This window comes from Tamandua tetradactyla, chromosome 3 (assembly GCF_023851605.1).
Source record: "Tamandua tetradactyla isolate mTamTet1 chromosome 3, mTamTet1.pri, whole genome shotgun sequence".
NCBI classification, from domain to species: Eukaryota; Metazoa; Chordata; class Mammalia; order Pilosa; family Myrmecophagidae; genus Tamandua; species Tamandua tetradactyla.
This window is the reverse complement of record NC_135329.1, coordinates 65,741,642-65,766,143: the sequence shown is the minus strand read 5'-3', so window position 1 is coordinate 65,766,143 and position 24,502 is coordinate 65,741,642. Positions and strand designations below refer to the sequence as shown.

The 24,502-nt window shown below is 40.2% G+C and overlaps 1 long non-coding RNA gene across 2 annotated transcripts in view; it reads right to left on the bottom strand.

Annotated features, from left to right (window-relative positions):
* Nucleotides 1–1,248: 1,248 nt before the first annotated feature.
* Nucleotides 1,249–24,502, bottom strand: part of LOC143677362 (uncharacterized) — a 49,050-nt gene continuing 25,796 nt past the window's right edge. For both annotated transcript variants that reach the window (XR_013172527.1, XR_013172526.1), the window contains exons 2-4: nt 3,658–3,780; nt 2,900–2,973; nt 1,249–2,057 (exon numbers count right to left, since the gene is read on the bottom strand). This is a non-coding gene — a long non-coding RNA (uncharacterized LOC143677362). The remainder of the gene's footprint in view (nt 2,058–2,899; nt 2,974–3,657; nt 3,781–24,502) is intronic.

Here is a 24,502-nt window from a genome sequence, read left to right as displayed (position 1 = left end):
TGAAACTTAAAAATAAACTGTCAATCTCCAAGCTCAGTTAGTAAGAACAGGCACTATCCAAGAGGCCAGAGGGTCAGGATTAGACGCAGCTTCTGGGTTCGTTTCTTTTCCCAGCATTATCCTCAAAATCGCAAACATGCATGTCTTCCCCACACACACCTGCACACATTCTTTTCTCCTTTGACACTCACATCTCCTCATACATTTTCCCCCCTTATGTGTCCATACACACACCAAGCACATTTATTCCTTACACGCATAGCCACATCCTAAACGCATACAGTACACAAACTTCATACACACACATTGCTGTTTTTCACACATATACGTGTCTCTCTCAGAGGCATTTCTTTCCACACACACCAAATATTTCCCTCCCCCTTCCCTCCCTCTCTCCTCTCTCTGTCTCTTTTTCTCTTTCTTTCTCCCTCTCACAGACACACACTCTCTCCCTTCTCTCTCTCCCCTCCCTCTACCTTCTCTTTCTGCCCCCCTCTCTCACACACACAAGCACACCTACACACACACACACATGCACCTTCTTACACAAACATTTCTCCCTTCGGTACATGCATCTTCTTTGCACCCATATTTCCATTTCTCGCAGACTCAACTTTTCTCACATCCCTTTCTTTCTACCATATACATGTTTTTACATCTCTACATCCAGATACAAACTCATTCTCTTGCCTATTTCTATATGTGCCTAGCTCTTCACAATACACAAATATCAACACAGTCTCCTTTATTTCCTGCCTTCACACAGACTGCTGCTTCTAGTAGTCAGATTCATCACACCTGCCAGATTAAAATGCCACAGAGTGGAATTGGATAAAGCCCTCAGAAGCCCATCTGCGTGCTTTAGTCTGTGTGTAGCCACTTGCTCTTTGCACACCAATTGTTTCTATATAAAGAGAGCTTCCAAATGACTTGAAAGGACTTAGGCTTACTCTCTTAGAATAAGTGTCTCTAGTATAACCTTGTTTATGTTAACTTTTCACTTTTTGTTAAAAAAAAAAGTCTCTACCAGCATAGGTAAATGCTTAAATGTGCTTAAATTTTCCCAAAATCTGATTGGGTAGGATTTGGCTTGTTTGGGCCGATGGTTTAGTCCAGAGATACGAAGCTTGAACTGTAGTGTACCTTGTAGGTCTGAGACCTGATGTAGCAGGTCATTGAATCCTTAAACCCAAATCCAACTGGAACCCACTGTACCTGGATCTTACCAAGAGATTGGCCGCCCTAGAATCCAGAGGTCTTAGTTCAGTGGGCCTCCCTAAGTGCCATCGGTGCCATCTTGTGGACAATCAAGGAATTTGTGCACTTTGCATTCCCCTCATCTCAGCAAATGCTGGCAGACCAGCACTGCTGGGGTCAAATATTAGAGAGGCAGAACAAATGAAGGAGTCAGAAGGACAAAATCAATTCGATGGAACCGATATATTTTATGGAGCAGTGCATGGGAGGTGAACATTTAAATAGAACCTATTAAACAATCAGTAAGACATCATTACCAAACTCAATTATACTTGCAAAGAATTCAAGTAGAATAAAATGCGACGATTCAACTTAAAATGAAACTTTCTTTAACAATCTGGTTGCAGTGTAGGCACATCAGAAAAGGCAAGATTATATATAGGTTTGTGTGAGATAAACTGTTCCAGTAGCATATTCAGATATAAATCATTCTATCAGTAGCACAGCAGCATTGAAGGACCACCTTCCTAATCTCCAAGTTACAGAAGAAATTACACAGCACTGAGGAAAACGTAAAGGCCGAAAGCAGTGTCACTGTAAAGGCATAACTTATCACACCTAAGCTCATCATTCTCTTCCTCTTTTTCCCCAAAGAACTCCTCTTGGGAGGTTATTCCTCTACAGATGAAATAATAGTGGAGACCACATCTGGGTTATCATAATGTATCCAAAAATCACATGCATATCTTACCATTATGGCAGACCTTTAGCCAAAGTGATTGAAAAACTGGTATCAGTTTCAGCAAGGAAAAATTACTGTTTGGGCAGCTGGCAGCTTTTTGATGTTAGCTTCTTTTCATCTGAAAGAATTCCAGCACTTTGTTGGAGTCATACAGAGTGAACAGTACTGTTTCTTAAAGATTAAGTTAAATTTCATTTGCTTTGTCCTATTTCTCAGACCCAGACTCTGCTTTAGCTCTCGCTAGAGGTAAAGTGAATTGATAAAACTTCTGTGGAGGAGGACAATTTAACAATATCTATCAAAATCACCAAAGCACATGACCTCTTAGGTAGAAGCCCACGCCTGGCCATTCCTGCCCTTACATGTATGTGATGATGTGTACACAAGGTTACTCTATGTTTGTCGTTGTTTGTGGAGGTGAATATTGGAAATAACCTCATGTCCATCCCCGGGGAACAGCACGGGCAGTTTATGGGGTACACACGCAGTGCAATACTGTGTAGACGTAAAAGAGAGTAAGAAAATTGTTAGGGAACAATTTGTAACATGTTTTGTTAGGTTACAAAAGGGCAAGAAATAGGATGATTATTGGGGTATAAAAAGGCAAGAAACAGCATCTACGTATGCATAAAGCATCTCTGCAAGGATACATAAGAAACCAGCACAATGGCAGCCTCCAAAAAAAAGGGATATTGCAGCTGGCAGACAGGAGTAGGGAAGGAGATTTCTCACTGTATATGTTTTGGTGCCCTTTGAATTTGGGGCCTTGTAAATTGGCCTCTTCAAAAAATAAATTAAACATACTTTTGTTTGTTTAATTTGCCTTGGCCAAAATGTCTAAACGATCTCTGGTATTTAAAACTTTGGGTCTCATAAGTCTGTCACATGCTAAACACCAATTCGATCATTCTCTAATGTTTGACAACATTTTTCCTTTTAGGATAAGGTAGTATAGTTTACCTTTCTCATTTTGTCGACTACTTGTAAATACCCAACAAAGCAAAGGATCTCAAGTTCGCTGGCTGTATTTCCTCCTGCAACACAATTAATTCAAACAGATTTTAATAATACATGTCCCATATATGCAAAATGCAAAAGAAAATTTGAAATGATTCGACTAGATTATTACCACTGAAACTTTGCTTTGAGTGCTTTGCTTTAAACAGCTAATTTATATTTTATTTATTTATTTTGCCTCCCTGTTGGGCACTGGGAAGTCCTGGTCTCTGGTAAGGACTTAGAAGACTTTAGGGGAGGCTCTCCCAATAATACAGACCTCTGTGGTCCGTAGCTGGGCCCAGGGTGCCGCCCCAGCCTCTCTGGGCAGCCCTGGTTCATCTCCTGTCCAAGAAGAGACCTAGGAGAGATTGGGGAGGTATATACGGCAGCCAATCCCATGAGGGAGTACAGCTGGATCCGTTGTAAATGGGGAGACTAAAGGCAGGAAGATCAGTTAGGACGCAGTTGGAATAGCCCAGCAATAGTGACAAGGAAGGACGTTGCGGGGGCAGTGGGAATGAGGGGGAGGGAGGAACCCACGGAGGACACTTTTTGGAGCTAGCCTTGGCACCCCGAGCTCCCCCTTGCCTTCCCTTTATTGCTTTACATTGGAGTTCACTGAGGGGTACAGCAGTAGCTCAACTTCCCCACATCTTTTTCTTTTTTGACAGGCTTTCTTGGGGATCTGCTCATGTGGGTGTATTTGCCTGCAGGCTTACCTTTTTGTTTCTTTTCAGAAGTAGAAGGCAGCTAGTGGTGCTGCGTGCAAAGACTAGCTCACCGTGCCTGGGGCTGGGCACACTTTCGTAGGCTAGCATCTTCTCGGAAACTCTCTGGAAAACCTATCAAGTTTTGAACAAAACCACAGAAAAAAGAGTTAACATGCCTCTCTGTTCCTTTGACTTTTTTTTTTTTTTTTTTTTTTGCATGGGCAGGCACCACGAACTGAACCCAGGTGGGTCTCCAGAATGACAGGCAAGAACTGTGCCTGCTCAGCCACCGTGGCTCACCCTGGATGTACCTTTAGAACCATTTTGAGTCGTTGGGGTGGGGAGCTCTGAGACTTGTTTAGAAACAGTAAATTAGGAAGCTCGTGTTTCCATTTATGGACCATGCAGCAGATGTGTCCCACCCCTTATCACTAAAGCCGCTGGGTTTCAGGTGCTCCCACCCTCAGTTCACAGATAAATTGAATGTGCTGAGGTTAACATCTTCTTAGGACTCAGAAGAGCTTGATACAGGAAGCCAAGCCAGGCTTGTCTGCTCCTTCTACCATCCACTCCCTTCTCTTTCACCATCTTGCCATCCCTGAAAATCCTCTTCTGCCAAGCATCTGTTCTGGATTCCGGCACCTTCCTCTCACCTTTTTAGAAAGTGGACAAGACCAGGGTTCCAAGCACACTCTAAGAGGGGCCATCTTTGTGATCTTAAGCAAGTTAATGACGTCTTTGTTCTCTGTTCCCTCCCCTATAAAATGAGAGGGTTTTACTAAATGATCCCCAAGCCTTCTTCCTTCTCTAAGGTTTTATGGCCCAGGCTAATGCAATGTAATACATTCAAAACCCTAGCAGAGAACTGTCCTTGCTGTCCCCTTTCTCCTCTACCATCTTTTACTCATGCCTCTCTCTCCTCCAAATCTTGTAGCAGACTGTGTAAGTTAAAGACACTGTGAGACAGCCAAGGACATGCAGAGTTCATCTCCAGTGTGACCTCATAATATTAGTATGTTCCCCAAGTCAGTTCTCTTTGCTGTTCTCTGACCATCTGTCCATTGTCCTTCCATCCATCCATTTATAAATACTTACCAAGTGCCTGCTATGTCTCCCAAGTCTCCATTTTATGTTCTCCCCTCCCTCTCAGCAAACGACCTTACATTCTGCTCCATGGGGCAAGAACTCCCTCAACTCCCTGCCCACCTCTGTCCTGAGGCTTTCCCCCTCTTCCCCATCACTGTAGAGGTGGAGCCTTCCTCCTCTCTCTGATCTCTTCCTCCTCCATCTGGGCCCCGGATCTCATCCCTTCCAGCACCCTCAGGGACAGAAATTCATCAATTAGCCCCCTTTTGATATATCTTCAACCATTCCCTTTCCATTAAATTCTTCTCATCAACAATGTAAAACTCAAGTCTCTCTTATCTTAATTTTAAAAAAGGAAAGGAAAGGAAGGCAGGCAACAGGGAATGAAGGAAGAAAGGAAGAAAAGAAGGAACGAAGGAGGGAAGGAAGGAAGGATGGAAGGAGGGAGGGAGGGAGGGAGGGAGGGAGGGAAGGAAGGAAGGAAGGAAGGCAGGCAAGAGGGAATGAAGGAAGAAAGGAAGAAAGGAAGAAAGGAAGGAAGGAACGAAGGAAGGGAGGGAGGGAGGGAGGGAGGGAGGGAGGAAGGAAGGAAGGAAGGAAGGAAGGAAGGAAGGAAGGAAGGAAGGAAAGGGAAAGAGAGAGAGCAAACAAGAAAAGCAATCCTTTCTTTTGACTTTAAAATGCTCATAACCCAGACCTACCATATATCTCCGGCTACTCTCTCTTAATTACTTTCGTGTGGTTGTTTAGTTTGAAAACAAAGGCAATGAGGGGAGGGACAAGGTTTAAGGGAAGGTTAAGATATCCTATTTGGTGAGAGTGTGTTTATTGGTTTTCTTTCTCTTGGGAACAATGAAATTATCTAAAATTGAGAGTGCTGATGGACTGTGGACTTTGGGCACTATACATGATGCCTGATGAAAGCAGGTGGTTAAAGGATGCACTGACTGAGAAGTAGACTGGTGAATGATGGTGGATACATATGATTGAATACTGTGCTGCTACAAAAGGGAGCAAAGTCATGAGACATGCAATAAGGTGAATGAACCTGTGGGACATTTGGTGAGACAAAATAAGCCAGAAACTAAAGAATAACTATTGTATGGTCTAATTTAGAAAATGCTTATAAGAAAACAGAGGCCTAAATCATAAGCTCTCATAGCAGACACATTTAGTCCGGAGTCCTAATTGTTTCTGAGTTTCGAGAGGCTGTTTCATATGTCCATAACCTGGCATTTAGAGATAAGAATGAAGCCAATCAGGTCAGGATTAAAGTAATTCAGAACACACGGGTAAGGAAGACATTGTCTGTATTTTAGAACCGCACCTACTCTTTGAGGCCAAAGGAAGAAAGGTTTATTTTACCTGGAACCTACTTAACACACATAATCTAACTCAACCTGTCTGGATAGCTCATTTGAACAATTGAAACACAGGAAGCCCGAAATAAGAATGAGTACCTTTAATCCTGTATAGCTTAATGTAATGCCTGGATACATCCTAGAATATATTAAGCAGATAATCAAAAAGTATTGGCAATTGATAAATCTCAGAAGGATTTGAACAGTGAATTAAAAGTATATGCAAAGTCCCCTTGGGGAAATGGTGAGAAAGGGGGAAAATTCAACTTCCCCAAGTGGAGAATTCTTGATATTCTCACAAGCAGTGGGGACAACCAAAGCAATAGGCTGAGCCCCCAATCTTGGCGTTTGTTCATATGAAACTTATCCACGCAAAGGATAGGCTAAGCCTTCTGTTCTAGTTTGCTAGCTGCCAGAATGCAATATACCAGAAATGGAATGGCTTTTACAAAAGGGAATTTAATAAATTGCTAGTTTACAGTTCTAAGGCCGAGAAAATGTCCCAGTTAAAACAAGTCTATAGAAATGCCCAATCTAAGGCATCCAGGGAAAGATACCTTGATTCAAGAAGGCTGATGAAGTTCAGAGTTTTTCTCTCATCTAGAAAGGTACATGGTGAACACGGTCAGGGTTCCTCTCTCAGCTGGAAAGGCATATGGTGAACATGCGTCATTGGCTAGCTTTCTCTCCTGGCTTCCTGTTTCATGAAGCTCCCTGGGAGGCATTTTCCTTCTTCATCTCCAAAGGTCACTGGCTGGTGGACTCTGATTCACGTGGCTATGTCGTTCTGCTCTGCTCTCTCTCAGATCTCACATCCTCCAAAATGTTTCCTCTTTTATAGGACTTCAGAAACTAATCGAGACCCACCCAAATGGGTGGAGACACATTTCCCCCAATCCATTTTAACAACCACTCTTGATTGGGTTACATCTTCAGGGAGATTATCTAATTATAGTTTCAAACATACAATACTGAATGGGGATTAGAAGAAATGGCTGCCTTTACAAAATGGGATTAGGATTAAAACATGGCTTTTTTAGGGTACATGCATCATTTCAAACCAGCACATCTACTTAAAACTAGGCCTAAGAGTCACCCCCAAGGGAACCTCTTGTTGCTCAGATGTGGCCTCTTTCTCTCAGCCAACACGACAAGCAAACTCACTGCCCTCCCCCTCTCTACATGGGACATGACTCCCAAGGGTGTGGACCTTCCTGGCAACATAGGTCAGAAATCCTAGAATGAGCTGGGACTCAGCACCAAGGGATTGAGAAAATCTTCTCAACCAAAAAGGGAAAGAGGGAAATGAGACAAAATAAAGTGTCAATGGCTCAGAGATTCCAAACAGAGTAGAGAGGTTATCCTGGAGGTTATTCTTAAGCATTAAATAGATATCATGTTTTTAGTTAAGGCGTAACAGAGAGGCTGGAGGGAACTGCCTGAAAATGTAGAGCTGTGTTCCAGTAACCATGTTTCTTGAAGATGATTGTATAATGATATAGCTTTCACAATGTGACTGTATGATTGTTAAAACCTTGTGTCTGATGCTCCTTTTACCTACCTTATGGACAGATGAGTAAAGCACATGGATTAAAAATAATTAAATAATAGGGGGAACAAATATTAAAATAAATTTAGTTGATTGAAATGCTAGTGATCAATGAAAGGGAGGGGGTAAGGGAGGTATGGTATGTATGAATTTTTTTCTGTTTTCTTTTTATTTCTTTTTCTGAATCGATGCAAATGTTCTAAGAAATGATCATGATGATGAATATACAACTATGTGATAAAAAAGATTGTTCATATTGTTTGTTTTTTGGTTTTATTAATAAACAATTTTTAAAAAAGTATTGGCAAAGTCCTTTGAGGGATGGGAGAAAAACTATGGAAGTATTAAGCTTTACCATCAAGGAATTCCCTGATACTGTGTCAAACTTTAGAGACACCCAAATCATTAGGCTAAGCCCTTGATCTTGAGGCTTACTCTTGTGAAGCTTATGTAGGTAGCAGAGAAGCTTAGCCTACCTATAGATATGCCTAAGAGTTACTTCTGGAGGACGTCTTTTGTTGTTCAGATGTGGTCTTACTCTACGTCCAACTCTGCAAATGAAATCATTGCCTTCCCCCCTATGTGGTAATGACATCCATGGGTGAAAGTCTCCCTGGTGGCATGGGAGATGACTCCCAGGGATGAGTCTGGTTCTGACCCCATGGGATCAACAATTCCATCCTGACCAAAAGGGGGGAAAAAGTGTAGCTAATAAAGTATCAGTGGCAGAGAGAGTTCAAATAGAGTTGAGAGGCTACTTCTGGAGGTTGATCTTACACAAGCTTCAGTTAGACATTGTTGTCATAACTTGCCAAACCCCAACCAGGACCATTCCAGCCAATCCTAAAGAATATCTAGGGCAATATATAAGATTCCACAAGGGTTCCATCCACTAGAGTAACTTTCCAGAGACCTTCAGCCTCCAGATGGGTCCCTGAACCAGATAAGTCCTGAAACCTAGAGGGTCAAGTCTCTCCAGAACATCAGAAAGTTCCATCTCCCTACCCTATATTAGTGACAGACCCTTCCAACATGAAAAAGTTAGAATGGCCATAGCTCAAACACCTCTAAAGAGAGGGATAGAAAGATCAAAGGTGATGGTGGAGTCATACAGAGAAGATAGGATTTAACAAATGAATATGACTGCTGAATCATTAAATTGATATCTCTTTTAGTCTCCGGTATCTAAAAGCAGCTAGAAGTAAAAACCTAAAATTGTGGAATTGTAATTCATGCCAAACTCTGAAATATGTTCTACAACTAATTGTGGTGCTGTGCTTTGAAATTTATTGCTTTTTTGTATATATGTTATTTTCACACAAAAAATTAAAAAAAACTCAATTGTGATGATTAAAAAAATATTTAAGCCCTCTAGCCTCCTATAATCTGGAGCAGTTAGAAGAAAAAATCTTAGCGGATCAAATGGTACCATGGCAAACTCTGGGATCTGTTCTGTAACTACCTGCTGAAGAGTGCTTTGAAAATTATTTCTTTGCTTTGTAGATATGTTATATTATACAATAAAAAAAAACTTTAAAAAGTAAAAAAATGTGGTTTGGAAGTCAAAAATAGAACGGCAGTTCTTTCTTGACAGTATTATGTAATAATAATAATTTTACATCTAGAAGATACAAAGAAGATGCCTCAACTGGACTAGGGGAAAAGTCAGGATGAAGCAGTGGAGGGAAAGATAGCATTAATATTAATCTGTCAAGGTATCATCTCATGGGTGTGTGAGTAATTCAGTGGTAGAATTCTTGCCTGTCATGAGGGAGACCTGAGTTCAATTCCCAGCTTGTGCACTCAAAAAAAAATTTTTTTAACAAGTGATGCTGCAATAATGGGATATTTACATGGAAAAAATTAAATGTGACCCCTACCACACAGCACACAAAAAAATAAGATCGCATCTCCCTGTATTTGTTCTAGGAAGATCACTTTATGGCATCAAGAAGGACTTAAAGGAACAATGCTGGAGGCAAGCAATGAGTTAGTAGGATACTGCAATAATTCAGACAAGAGAAGATGGTACAAAAGGGTATTTTGAAGGTCTTGATAGTTGGTTGGATACGGGAGGTGACCAAGTGAGGGGAGGCTGAGGTTCTGTGGCTTCTGTGTTGGGTGATTGGGAAAGGGGTGTGTACTCAGTGAGACAGAGGGGGAGGCTGAGGTGTCTGTTGGTTTCTAAGCTCCAGTAACTAACTGGAGGAGCAGACTCTGAAGGAAAGAGGAGTTCAGTTTAGAATAAATTGAGCTCAAGGTGTCTGTGGGGCATTAAGAGACAATGTCAGGTGAACCTTTGGACTTATTGGTCTGGGACTCAATCCAAGGGTCTAAAGATGTGTCGGGGAGTCTGGTCCAATTCTCCTTTGAAGGCCAAAAGCCACCCTTAACATTTCCCGCATAAAAGGACATTTTACTGTATCTTGGGAAAAGATGGAAATGAGTATAACTAGTGAGACAGTCTAAGATGTATGTGCACTTTTCTCAGAAAAATAACTTTCACATTTTTGCAATGAATAGACCATGCAATGCTTGAAAATTCTCGTGAGAAATAATGGTCAAGCAGTTATGTCAGTGTTTTTTTTCAGTAATTCCACAAATTGTAGTCTGGAGTACTAAAGCTACCTCAGTTACAATTGGGTTTCTCTACCTGCAGTCACTCTGCCCGACAAGAAGTTAAAAGACATCAGATACTTCTCCTTTCTAAAACAGGTACTAGTTATGGGCAAAAACTTCTGTGTCACCTCCAAAATGCTGGGAGATCTAGGTCTGTTCGGAATTTTTTTTTTTAAGGAAAACATATCAAGGCTGATACCCATATGGCATATCTAAATGCTGTGCAATCTTGTTTTAAGAATAAACAGCAGCAAAATAACATTAATCCAGTATCTTACTGAACTGAAATTTCTGCCTCAGTGCTTATTTAATCACAAATAATTAGGTCTTACTTAGAGAAAAAAGTCACTTCTGATTTCAGCAAGTGCTAATCCAAGAAGCTATAGATTGGGCATCATTACCATAGAGATGGCAAGGATGAGATTCCTCAGAGACAGCACAAAAAAACAGAGAAGGAAGTAGTGTGGAGTCCTTGAAACACGCACATGTTCAGTGGAAGAGAAATTGGCAGAGGAGATTGGAGGAAGTGTCCTGACAGATGGGGAGAAAGCCAGGAACTGGGCTGGGACTAAAGTGAGGCAGGGGAGTGCCCCTCAAATTCTGCATCTGAGGCAAGTCACTCAATTCACCCAGTCTTAGCCATGATGACCAGGAGAAGGGAAAAGAGATTCCAGGAAGGAGAAGACAATGGTGTAAAGTGTGCAGAGAGGTCAAGGAAGATAAAGAGAGAATGTTTAGAGACTTTTGCGGAAAGTAAGGTCCAGGAACATGTGGGAGCAAAAGTGAGATTACAGTGGTCTGACCAGGGAGAGAAAGGAAGTAGATGCAATAGGAACAGAGGATAAGGCTGTAAAAGAGAAGCAAGAGAAAATGTGGCAGACGAACAGTAGCTAGGCAGACGGTCTTCAGCATGAAAGAGTGCAGTACTCCTTGACCGAGCTGATCCATGGAGCCCTGATTAGAGATGCAAATGGAAAGCTCCTGGGGATACATCACAGCACTGGTAGTAAGAATTTCAAAGCCCTGAACCTGGATCCTGAAGATCCACCCCATCTAGTAAGAAAGTTGTTCTGGAAGCTGATGTGGCCCACAGAATCAGGCTCATTCCAAAATGGCAGAGGAGAAAACAGCAAAGTTTTGGGAGGTCTCACTGGACTGGCACAGTGATTTGAACCTGAAGAATCCTAAACAGTGGCAGACATCTTCTCCACAGTTCTTTTGCTCAATCTGGGGCTTCCTTGTCCAGTTCTGATTGTTAAGAAATTAAATAATATAAAATATTATTTTAAAAAACACATCAAGTCAAGGGGATGAGATTTATTGGAGAAAATTGAGGTTTCTAGAGATGATCAAATGCAATGAGCTCTCATGCTGGGATGTGTTAAAAATATTTTACAACCTAAAGTGTATTCACAATTCATGAGGTCATTTTAATTTGGATTCTAATACTTTTAATACTGTACTGTACTTCTACAGAAAGCAAAAAAGGGGCTCGACCTATTTAGGGGTAACTGTAATGAGCACTGCCCTCATTCTCTTGGTTGTCTCTCCCACAAGGGCTTGGTTTAACTTGTATTTGGAAAAGCAAAAGATCATGTCACCAAAAAACAAAAGTATCCTAAGTCACCTAATAAATCATTGCTTTACTAAAAGATTTTTCATAGAAAAATCTCATAGTTATCGAGCTTTCAGCTTTCGTTACACATTTTACTCATTCAACCAATACTTATTCAGTACTTTTTATGACAGACCCCTGGGGACACCATAATGGCTCCTAAATACCCACCCTTCAGAGAGCTTTTAGTTTAGAGGCAGAGACAGAGAAGAAATGAGGAACAAGGACGTGATAAGTGCAAGGGAAGGAATAAAAAGGTTATGATTGAAAATGCTACTTGGCTCCAAGAAAGCCTCTTGAAAGTGATATTTAAACTAGATATGAAGAAAGTACGAAGGTGTCATAGTCGCTTCCTGTGCCCTGCCTCACATTCTCTGTGCCAGCAGCACCAGCCTCATGTTCCAGGGTGTTCTAATGCATGCTAAAGTTTGAGAACCACTGCTAATACATCTCCCATTCTGTAAATTATCTTTTCATTTTCCTGATAATATCCTTCAAAGGACAGAAGGATATTGCCTATTTTTTCTTTTGTTGTTCATGCTTTTGGCATAAAGGCTAAGAATCCATTGCCTAACACAAGGTCCTGAAGATACTTCCTTATGTTTTCTTCTGAGGGTTTTCTAGTTTTAGCTCTTATGTTTAGGCCATTGATCCATTTTGTATATGGTGTGAAAAGGGGGCCCATTTCATTCTTTTGCATGTGCTTATCAAGTTTTGCCAGGAGCATTGTTGACTATTCCTTTGCCATTGAGTAAATTCCACATCCTTGTCAAAGCTCTATTGGTCATAGATGTACATATTTATTTCTGAACTCTCAATTCTCTTCCATTGTTCTGTAGTACGTACTTGAGCCAGTACCACACTGTCTTGATTACTGCAGTTTTGTAATAAGTTTTGGAATTGGGAAATGTGAATCCTCCAACTTTGTTCTTCTCTTTCAAGATTGTTTTGGCTATTTGGGGCCCTTGCTCCACCCATTCCAGATGGATCTTGATTAGTTTACTGGAATCCTTTAAAAGAGGAAACATTTTGGAAAATATGAGAGAGCCACGAGAACCACGAGAGCACACTCAGCCAGAGAACTTTGGAGATGAAGAAGAAAAATACCACTGGGGAACTTCATGAAACAAGAAGCCTGAAGAGAGAGCTAGCAGACATCTCTATGTTCACCATGTGTCTTTCAATTTGAGAGAGAAATCCCGAATGTCATTGGTCTTTGTATTAGGTAGGGTTCTCCAGAGAAACAGAATCAGCAAATATAAAACTTATAAAAGTGTCTCATGTAACTTTTGAGGAACACAGAGTCCAAAATCCATGGATCAGGCTGTGAATCTGATGACTCTGATGAAGGGTCTGGACGAACTCCACAGGAGAGGCTCACCAACCGAAGCAGGAAGAGAGCCTGTCTCTTCTGAATCCTCCTTAAAAGCCTTCCAGAGATTAGGTTAAACACCACTCATTGGAAAAGACACTCCCCTTGGCTGATTACAAAGGCTGTGGATGCATCTGACGTGATCATGATTTAATTCTATGAAATGTCCTCATAGTAACAGACAGGTCAGCACTTGCCCAACCAGACAAACAGGCACCACCATCTGGCCAAGTTGACACATGAACTCTCTTAGCCACTGATACTTTATTTTGTTACATTTCTTTTCCCTCCTTTGGTCAGGAAGTCATTAATCGCACAGTGTCAGGGCCAGGCTCGTCCCTGGGAGTTGCCAGGGAGACTCACACCCCTGGACATTATGTCCCACATAGCAGGGAGAGTAATGATTTCACTTGCAGAGTAGGGCTTAGAGAAAGAGAGGCCACATCTGAGCAATAAAATAATTCTCTGAAAGTAACTCTTAGTCATAATTCCATATGAATTGGATGATTGGCTTCTTCATTTCCACAAAGAAGACTGTTGGAATTTTTAATGGGATTATGTGGAATTTGTAAATCATTTTGGGTAGCATTAACATTGTGATGGTTTGAAGCTGTTACATACCCCAGTGTGAAGGTTAGGTTCTGGTGCCAATTTGGCCAAGTTATTTGGTCAGTCAAACAGTGGCCTCACTGTCATTACAAAGATATTTTGTGGCTGACTGATAAACCTGAAGACTGGTGTACTAAATCATCAGTCAGTGGATTGCATCTGTGACTGATTACATCCGCAATCAACTAAGACATGTCTCTCACAATGAGATAATCCAATCAATTGAAGGCTTTTAAGGAAGAAGAGAGACTTTCACTGCTTCTTCAGCCAGGAAGCCTCTCCTGCGGGTTCTGTCTAGACTCTTCATTGGAGCCACCACACTCACAGTGTGCCCTATGAGTTTTGTACTTTTCCATTCTCACTATTGCATGAGCCACCTTTATAAATCTCACATTTACAGTTCTCTCCTGTTGGTTCTGTTTCTGTAGAAAACCCTGACAAGCACAGCTTGGTACTACAAGTGGTTCTATTTTAAAAATGGGACTTTATAATTGGTTTCTACTCTGACTAGACTCAGAGGCACTAATGACTCTATTTCCAATAATCAAGATGGCACTGACAGTCCATGGGGTGAGTTGGTAAAAGATACGCTCAAAATATCACCATTAGATTCTGCTAATTGTACGCTTATACAAGGCCAGGCTCTGGGGTGAGAATGTTTTTGACACCTTTATGGAGTTTTATGAAATTAAGAAGTGTAATGATGTTGGCTTTTGCTGTTAGATATGCTTGATACAGTGCTGAGGGAAAGGGATGAGCTGAGGCTTCAGATTTGCAGCATATGAATGATGTAAATATTTCCATGTGTGCCCTTAAAGAAAATTTTATTTCATGTGGTCACAGACTTGCTCTGAAGAGCAGACACAAAGCCTCATTGTGCAAGTAGCAGATTTACAACATAAACTAAAATCTCAATCTTGCAGGGTGGCTGCAGTTAAAGTAAACTGTTTGACTGGAAAAGAATGGGATCCTAAAATGCAGGATGGTGATACATGGCTTGATAATAATGGCAACAGGGAGATGGGGTCCTGGAATCTCCTGAGCCTTTGCTAGATAGACATGTAAAGCTTGGCCCTGAAGAAAGACCTCCAGCCTGCCTTGAGGAAATAGCTTCCTAGCTTCCAGTCTCCACAGAGGAGTCAGCCATCCAACCTCCACCTAATGAGATTAACCTTTCAGTGACTGCTAACCCTGTAACACCTCTCCTGGGAAAACAGTCCTCACTCTCCTTTCTGAAGTGACTAATCCTGTTTCACCAGATGAAACTGCAATGAAATGCCCTGAGGTAATTGGCTTGAAAGACACTTCCATTTCTTTTCATGACCCACCCCCAACACCCCTCTTTTCTTCAAGATCTGTAACTAGATTAAAGTCCCAACAGGCTCTGTGCCAGTTTGAAAGGATTTATGTACCCTAGAAAAACCATGTTTTAATCCTAGTCAATCTTGTGGGAGCAACAGTTTCTTCTAATCCCTATCCAATACTATAGGTTGGAAACTTCATTAGGTTATCTCCATGGAGATGTGACTCACCCAATTGTGGGTATTAACTTTTGAATACAGGGAGATGTGACTCCACCCATTCCAGGTGGGGCTTGACTGGAATCTTTGAAAAGAGAAAACATTTTGGAGAGAGTCCTTTTTAGAGCCACAAAAATGATGAGGGCTAGAGCCCACACCACCAGAGGCCTTTGGAGATGAAGAAGGAATATGTCCTGGGGGAGCTTCATGAAACAAAAAGCCTGGAGAGAAAGTGAGCAGACACCACGTTTGCCATGTGCCTTTCCAGTTGAGAGAGAAACCCTGAACTTCATTGGCCTTTCTTAAGAGATGATAACCTCTGTTGGTGACCTAATTTGGACATTTTTATAGACTTGCATTAAGTGGGACATTTTCTCAGCCTTCTGGGTTTTTTCCTGGGGTACATAAAAGTTTCAAACTAGCACACTGTTTTTTGTTGTGTCCTCTCTTTTTTTCTTTGTCAGTCTAGCTAAAGATTAATTTATTAATCTTTCCAAAGAACCAACTTTTGGTTGAATGTTGTTTTCTATTTTCCATTTCATTCCTCTCCACTCTAATCTGTTTTATTTCCTTCCTTCTGCTGACTTAGATTACTGATTTGAGATATTTTTCTTTCTAATGTAAGAATTTACAGCTCTACATTTGCCTCTGAGCACTGCCTTTGCTGTATTCCATAAGTTTTGGTGTGCTGTTTTTTTCATTTTCATTCATCTCAAGATATTTCCCTTGTGATTTATTCTTTGACCCATTGGCTGTTTAAAAGCATATCGTTAGTTTTTGCAAATTTCTGAATTTTTCATTTCTATTATTGGTTTCTAGCTGCATTCCATTGTGGTTGGAAAAGATACTTTGTATGATTTCAATCTTTTAAAATTTTTGAGTCTTGTTTTGTGACCTAACACATGGTCTTTCTAAAGAATGATGTATGCACTGGGAAAGAATGTATGTTCTGCTGTTGTTGGATGAAATGTTATATATATGTCTATAAGAATTTGTTGACTTATAGTATTCTTCAAGCTCACTATTTCCTATTGATCTCATATCTACTTGTTCTGTCCATTATTGATAGTGGAGTACTGAAGTCTCCTACAATTATGTAAAGCCATCTGTTTTCTCCCTCCATATCTGTCAGTGTTTACTTTATATATTTGGGGACTCTATTGTTAGGTGCCTATATGTTTATGATTGTTATATTTCCTTCATTATTTATCCTTTTCCAATATGTAATATCCTTTTTAACATTTTTACTTAAAGTTTATTTTGTCTTACATTGCTATAGCCACCCTTGCTCTCTTTTGATTACTATTTCCATGGAATATTTTTTCCATCCTTTCTCTTCCAACCAACTTGCATCTTTGAATTTAAGGTGAATCTCTTGTAAACAGCATATAATTGGGTTATGCTTTCTTATACATTCTGCCGATCTCTGCCTTTTGACTAGAGTTTAATCTGTTTATATTAAAATTAACTACTGATACTGCAGGGCTTACTTCTGCCATTGTGCTCTTTGGTTTTTGTAAGTCATACCTTTTATGGCCCTCAATTCTTCCAATACTGCCTTCTATTGGATTTAGTTGATCTTTTGTAGTGAACTCTTTAGAATGTCTTCTCATTCTCTTCTGGCATATATTTCAGTTATCTTATTGTGGTTACCATGATGTTTAAATTTAACATCCTAAATCTATAATGATCTTGCTTGATTTGACACCAGTTTAACTTCACTAGCACATACAAACTGGTTCTTATAAGCCTTCTTCCCCATTCTTATTGTTCTTTTAGAAAATAACATTTTATACATTTTGTGTCCAAACCATACTTCATCATTACTTTTTTATTCATTTGCATTTTAGATCCTGTAAGACATTAAAAGTGGAATTACAAACCAAAAATACAATGTTAATGACATCAATATTTACCCATGTTTTTACCTTTACTGGAGATCTTTATTTCTTCATGCACCTTAAATCTATTGCTAGTTCCCTTTCTTTTAACCTGAAAAGCTCCTTTTAGCACTTCCTGAAGGACCAGTCTAGTGGTGATGAACTACCTCAGCCTTTGTTTATCTGGGAACGTCTTAATCACTCCCTCATTTTTTTAAAGACAGTTTCACTGGATATAGAATTTTTGATTGGCAATTTTCCCCTTCAGCACTTTAAATAAGTCATCCCACTGACTTCGTGCCTCCATGGTTTCTGATGCGAAGGCAGCACTTAATCTTACTGAGGCTCACTTTTATGCGTTGCTTCTCTCTTGCAGCTTTCTGGATACGCTCTTTGTCTTTGGTGCTCAACAGTTTGATTGTAATATGACTTGGTGTGAGTCTTTTTAAATTTATCCCGTTTGAAGTTCACTGAGTTTCCTGGATGTGTATATTCATGTCATTCATTAAATCTGGGAAGTTTTAGCCATTATTTCTTTGAATATTCTTTTTGCTTCCTTTCACTCTTCTCCTTCTAGGACTTCCATGAAGTATATATTACTATGCTTGATAGTGTTCTACAGCTCTCTCAGGCATTATTCACATTTCTTTTTGTTATTTTATTAGAGAAGTTCTGGATTTACAGAATAATCATGCATAAAATACAGGATTCCAACACACCCTACCACTACCAAAACCTTGCATTGGTGTGAACAATTGTTAAAATTGATGATGGAGCTTTTCTATAATAGTACTTTTTTAAACAATAGTTACCTTTGTTACAATTAATGAAAGATTGTTCAAATATCACCATTAACTATCATCCATAGTTTACATTAGGTGTATTTCCCCATATGCCAACCTATTATCAATACCTTGAATTAGTATCATATATTTATTATACTTCATGAAAGAACATTCTTACACCTGTAGTATTAAATACAGTCCATATTTAAATTAGTTCAATATTGTACTACAATAATGTACACTGTTGTATGGTCCTATGCTTTATCTTTTAAATTTTATTCTAGTAATATATACAGGCTAAAGTTTCCCCATTTTAACCACTTCCATGTATATAATTCAGTACTTTTAGTTACACTCCAAATATTGCACTACCATTCATTTTCAAATTTTTAAAATCAACTTAAATACAAATTCTGTACTATTAGGCATCAACTCCCCAGTCTTAACCCAAATCTATCTACTGGAAACTTATTTATATTCTAGAGTCTAACTCTATGAGCTTGTTTGTTATTAATAGTACGTGTCATTGAGATCATTCAATTTTGTTCTTTTGTGTCTGGCTTGCTTCACTCAGCATAATGTCATCCAAGTTCATCCACATTGTCACTTGCATCAGGACTTCGTCCCTTTTTATGGCTTAATAACATACCACCATATGTATATACCGTATTTTGTCTATCCATTAATAAGTTGATGGACACTGATGTTGCTTCCATCTAAGTGTATAATGCCACTATTGTGTACAATGCCACTATGAATGTTTGTATGCAAATGTGTGTTTGAGCAGCTGCTTTCAATTCTTCTGGGTATATATCTAGCAGCGGGGTTGCCGGATTATATGGTAAATCTATACTTAGTTGTCTGAGGAACCACCAAACTGTCTCCCGCAGCAGCTGCACCATTTTACATTCCCACCGACAATGAATATGTGTTCGTATTCCTCCAGATCCTCTCCAACACTTGTAGTTTCTGGCTTTTTTTTTTAATAGCAGCCAGTCTAGTAGGTATAAAATGGTATTTCATTGTGGTTTGATTTGCATTTCCCTTATAACCAGTGATATTGTGCATCTTTTCATGTGCTTTTTAGCCATTTGAACATCCTTTCTGGAGAAATGTCTATTCACGTTTTTTTCCACTTTCTAATCGGGTTGTTTGTTTTACTGTTGCTGAGTAGTAGAATTATTATTTTTTTTTACCTCTTCTGTTTTTTAATTCTCTATCAGATATGTGGTTTCCAAATAGTATCTCCCATTGAGTAGTTTGTCTTTTAATTTTTGTGACAAAGTCCTTTGAGACTTAAATATTCTTAATTTTGAGGAGGTCCCATTTATCCATTTTTAAATGTCATTGCTGGTGCTTTAGGTGTAAAGCCTAAGAAATTATTGCATAACACAAGATACTGAAGATGCTTCCAAACATTGCCTTGTAGGAATTTTATAGTCCAAACTATTACATTTTGATCTTTCATCCATTTTGGGTTAATTTTTGTATATGGTGTGAGGTAGGGGTTCTCTTTTATTCTTCTCCATCTGGATATTCAGTTCTCCCAGCACCATTTGTTGAAGACACTCTTCTCCAAGCCTTTGTCTCCTGTCTTTTCCTTTCAGCCTGCAGAACTTCCTTTAGTACTTCTTGTAGGACAGGTCTCTTGTTGAGAAATTCTCTCAGTTTCTGTTTATCTGTGAATATTTTAGACTCTCCATCATTTTTGAAGGACAGTTGTATTGGATAAAGAATTCTTGGCTGGTAATTTTTTTCTCAGTGTCTTAAATATATCATACCATGGCCTTCTTGCCTCCATGATATCTGATGAGAAATAGACACAGTATTATTGAGGATTCCTTGTATGTGATGAATTGCTTCTCTTTTGCTGTTTGCAGAGTTCTGTATTTATCTTTGGGATTCAGCATTTTGATTCATATGTGTCTTATAATAGGTCTACTAGGATTTATTCTGCTTGGAGTATGTTGCACTTCTTGGACATATGTATTTAAATCCTTCATAAGAGCTAGGATATTTGGGGCCATTATTTCCTCAAATATTCTTTATATTCCTTTTTCTTTCTCTTCCGCTTCTGGAACACCCATGATGTGTATGTTTGTGCATTTCATGATGTCATTCAATTCTTTGAGACAATACTCATTTTCTCCATTCTCTTGTCTATCTGTTCTTCTGTCTGTTCAATTTCAGATGTTCTATATTTTAGTTCACTGATCCTTTCTTCTGCTTGTTCAAATCTGCTGTGGTATGCCTATAGTGTCTTCATAACCTCTTTTATTGTGCCTTTTATTCCCACTATTTCTATTATTTTTCTTTATATACTTTCAAATTGTTCTTTATGCTTACCAAGTGTCTTCTTAACATCCTTTTGTTCCAGTTTGCTAGCTGCCAGAATGCGATATTCCAGAAACAGAATGGCTTTTAAAAAGGGGAATTTATCTCACAAGTAGTGTGGACAACGAAAGCTATAGGCTAAGCCTCCAGTCTTGGGGTTTGTTCATATGAAACTTAACCCCACAAAGGGTAGGTCAAGTCTACTTAAAATTTTAAAATTTAGGCCTAAGAGTCACCCCCAAGAGAGCCTCTTTTGTTGCGCAGATGTGGTCTCTCTCTCCAGTCAACACAACAAGCAAACTCATCACCCTCCCCCTGTCTACGTGGGACATGACTCCCAGGGGTGTGGACCTTCCTGGCAACGTGGGACAGAAATCCTAGAATGAGCTGAGACTCAGCATCAAGGGATTGAGAAAAACCCTAGAATGAGCTGAAACTGAGCATCAAGGGATTGAGAAAATCTTCTCGACCAAAAGGGGGAAGAGTGAAATGAGACTAAGTGTCAATGGCTGAGAGATTCCAAACAGAGTTGAGAGGTTATCCTGGAGGTTATTCTTACGCATTGAGTAGATATCACCTTGTTATTCAAGATGTAAGGGAGAGACAGCCTGGAGAAGGTCATTCCCTATGCGGCTGAATTCACAGTGCAGGCTCCAGGTTCTCAGATGGCCCCTGGCCTGATGAGGGCATCACAAAAGAGCCCCATTTTCAGAAAGTGGGTAGACAGAAATTTTGGCATTTCCATGGAAATTCAGAGTGAAAAGGTCTGAAAACAAAATTTATATTTCCCCTCAAAAACAACTTGTGGGGAGAAGATGGCGACTTAGTAAGACGCGCGGGTCTTAGTTCCTCCTCCAGAACAGCTACTAAAGAAACAGAAACGGTACAGAACAGTTCCTGGAGCCACAACAGAGACCAAAAAGACAGCGTACCCCATTCTGGAACGGCTGAACTGGCTGGGAGAATCCTCTGCGGTGAGATCCCTGAGGGGCGCGCGCTTCCCGGGGCCATGGTGGCTGGCGGCCAGAGTCCCTCCCTCCCTCCTTCCCGGGCTGGATGGGAGATTTGGACAGGCAGTCCCCTCAAGCCACGGTGGCCGGTGCCCCACCCCAAGCATGGCCTCCTGGGCTGGCCGGGAGATTTGGATCGGAGGTCCCCCAAGCCGCAGAGGCCGGCGACTGGGGACCCTTCCACACACGTGGCTTCCTGGGCCAGCTGGGAACTTTGGATCGGCACTCCACCAAGCCGCGGCAGCCAGGGCCCCCCGTCACACTTGGCTTCCCGGGCCGGCTGGGAGATTTGGATCAGCACTCCCCCAAGCCGCCGAGACTGGCGCCCCCCTCCCCACGCGCGGATTCCCGGGCTGGCTGGGAGATTTGAATCGGCACTCCCCCAAGCTGCGGTGGCCAGCGCCACTCCCTCTCTCCATCCTGGGCCGGCTGGGAGGTTTGGATCGGCACTCCCCCAAGCGGCGGCGGCCAGCGCCGCCCACCATGCACGGATTCCCTGGCCGGCTGGGAGATTTGGATTGGTACTCCCCCAAGCCACTTCAGCTGGTGACCCTCCCCCACAGTGAGAGTCTTCCAAAGTTAAAGGAGGTACAGCATCTTTTACTGGTGGGACCCACAGACAGACGAGCGCCACATACTGGGCAGGATAAGAAAAACAGAGCCCAGAGATTTCACAGGAAAATCTTTCAAACTGCTGGGTCCCACACCAAGGGAAATCTGATTAAATGCCCAGACGCCAGCAAAAAATAATGGATCACGCCAGGAAAATTGAAGATATGGCCCAGTCAAAGGAACAAACCAATAGTTCAAATGAGATACAGGAGCTGAGACAACTAATTCTGAATATACGAACAGAAATGGAAAACCTCTTCAAAAACCAAATCAATAAATTGAGGGAGGACATGAAGAAGACATGGGCTGAACAAAAAGAAGAAATAGAAAGTCTGAAAAAACAAATCACAGAACTTATGGGATTGAAGGATAAAGTAGCAAACATAGAAAAAATAATGGATAGTTACAATGATAGATTTAAAGAGACAGAGGCTAGAATTAGTGAACTGGAGGATGGAACATCTGAATTCCAAAAAGAAACAGAAACTATAGGGAAAAGAATGGAAAAATTTGAGCAGGGGATCAGGGAACTGAATGATAATATGAAGTGCACAAATATACGTGTTGTGGGTGTCCCAGAAGGAGAAGAGAAGAGAAAATGAGGAGAAAAACTAATAGAAGAAATTATCACTGAAAATTTCCCAACTCTTATGAAAGACCTAAAATTACAGATCCAAGAAGTGCAGCACACCCCAAAGAGAATAGACCCAAACAGGCATTCTCCAAGACACTTACTAGTTAGAATGTCAGAGGTCAAACAGAAAGAGAGGATCTTGAAAGCAGCAAGAGAAAAACAATCCATCACATACAAAGGAAACCCAATAAGACTATGTGTAGATTTCTCAGCAGAAACCATGGAAGCTAGAGGACAGTGGGATGATATATTTAAATTACTAAAAGAGAAAAACTGCCAACCAAGACTTCTATATCCAGCAAAATTGTCCTTCAAAAATGAGGGAGAAATTAAAACATTTTCAGACAAAAAGTCACTGAGAGAATTTGTGACCAAGAGACCAGCTCTGCAAGAAATACTAAAGGGAGCACTAGAGTCAGATACAAAAAGACAGAAGAGAGAGGTATGGAGAAGAGTGTAGAAAGAAGGAAAATCAGATATGATATATATAATACAAAAGGCAAAATGGTAGAGGAAAATATGATCCAAACAGTAATAACACTAAATATTAATGGACTGAATTCCCCAATCAAAAGACATAGATTGGCAGACTGGATTAAAAAAAAGGATCCTTCTATATGCTGTCTACAGGAAACACATCTTAGACCCAAAGATAGACATAGGTTGAAAGTGAAAGGTTGGGAAAAGATATTTCATGCAAATAACAACCAGAAAAGAGCAGGAGTAGCTATACTAATATCCAACAAATTAGACTTCAAATGTAAAACAGTTAAAAGAGACAAAGAAGGACACTATCTACTAATAAAAGGAACAACTAAACAAGAAGACATAACAATCATAAATATTTATGCACCGAACCAGAATGCCCCAAAATACGTGAGGAATACACTGCAATCACTGAAAAGGGAAATAGACACATATACCATAATAGTTGGAGACTTCAGTTCACCACTCTCATCAATGTACAGAACATCTAGACAGAGGATCAATAAAGAAATAGAGAATTTGAATATTACAATAAAAGAGCTAGACTTAACAGACATTTATAGGACATTACATCCCACAACAGCAGGATACACCTTTTTCTCAAGTGTTCATGGATCATTCTCAAACATAGACCATATGCTGGGTCACAAAGCAAGCCTTAACAAATTTAAAAAGATTGAAATCATACACAACACTTTCTCGGATCATAAAGGAATGAAGTTGGAAATCAATACTAGGCGGAGTGCCAGAAAATTCACAAATACGAGGAGGCTCAACAACACACTCTTAAACAACGAGTGGATCAAGGAAGAAATTGCAAGAGAAATTAGTAAATATCTCGAGGCAAATGAAAACGAAGACACAACATATCAAAACCTATGGGACGCAGCAAAGGCAGTGCTAAGAGGGAAATTTATTGCCCTAAATGCCTATATCAGAAAAGAAGAAAAGGCAAAAATTCAGGAATTAACTGTCCACTTGGAAGAACTGGAGAAAGAATAGCAAACTAATCCCAAAGCAAGCAAAAGGAAAGAAATAGCAAAGATTAGAGCAGAAATAAATGAAATTGAAAACATGAAAACAATAGAGAAAATCAATAAGACCAGAAGTTGGTTCTATGAGAAAATCAATAAGATTGATGGGCTCTTAGCAAGACTGACAAAAAGAAGAAGAGAGAGGACGCAAATAAATAAGATCAGAAATGGAAGAGGAGACATAACCACTGACCTCACAGAAATAAAGGAGGTAATAACAGGATACTATGAACAACTCTACGCTAATAAATACAACAATTTAGATGAAATGGACGGGTTCCTGGTAAGGCATGAACAAACAACTTTGACTCAAGAAGAAATAGATGACCTCAACAAACCAATCACAAG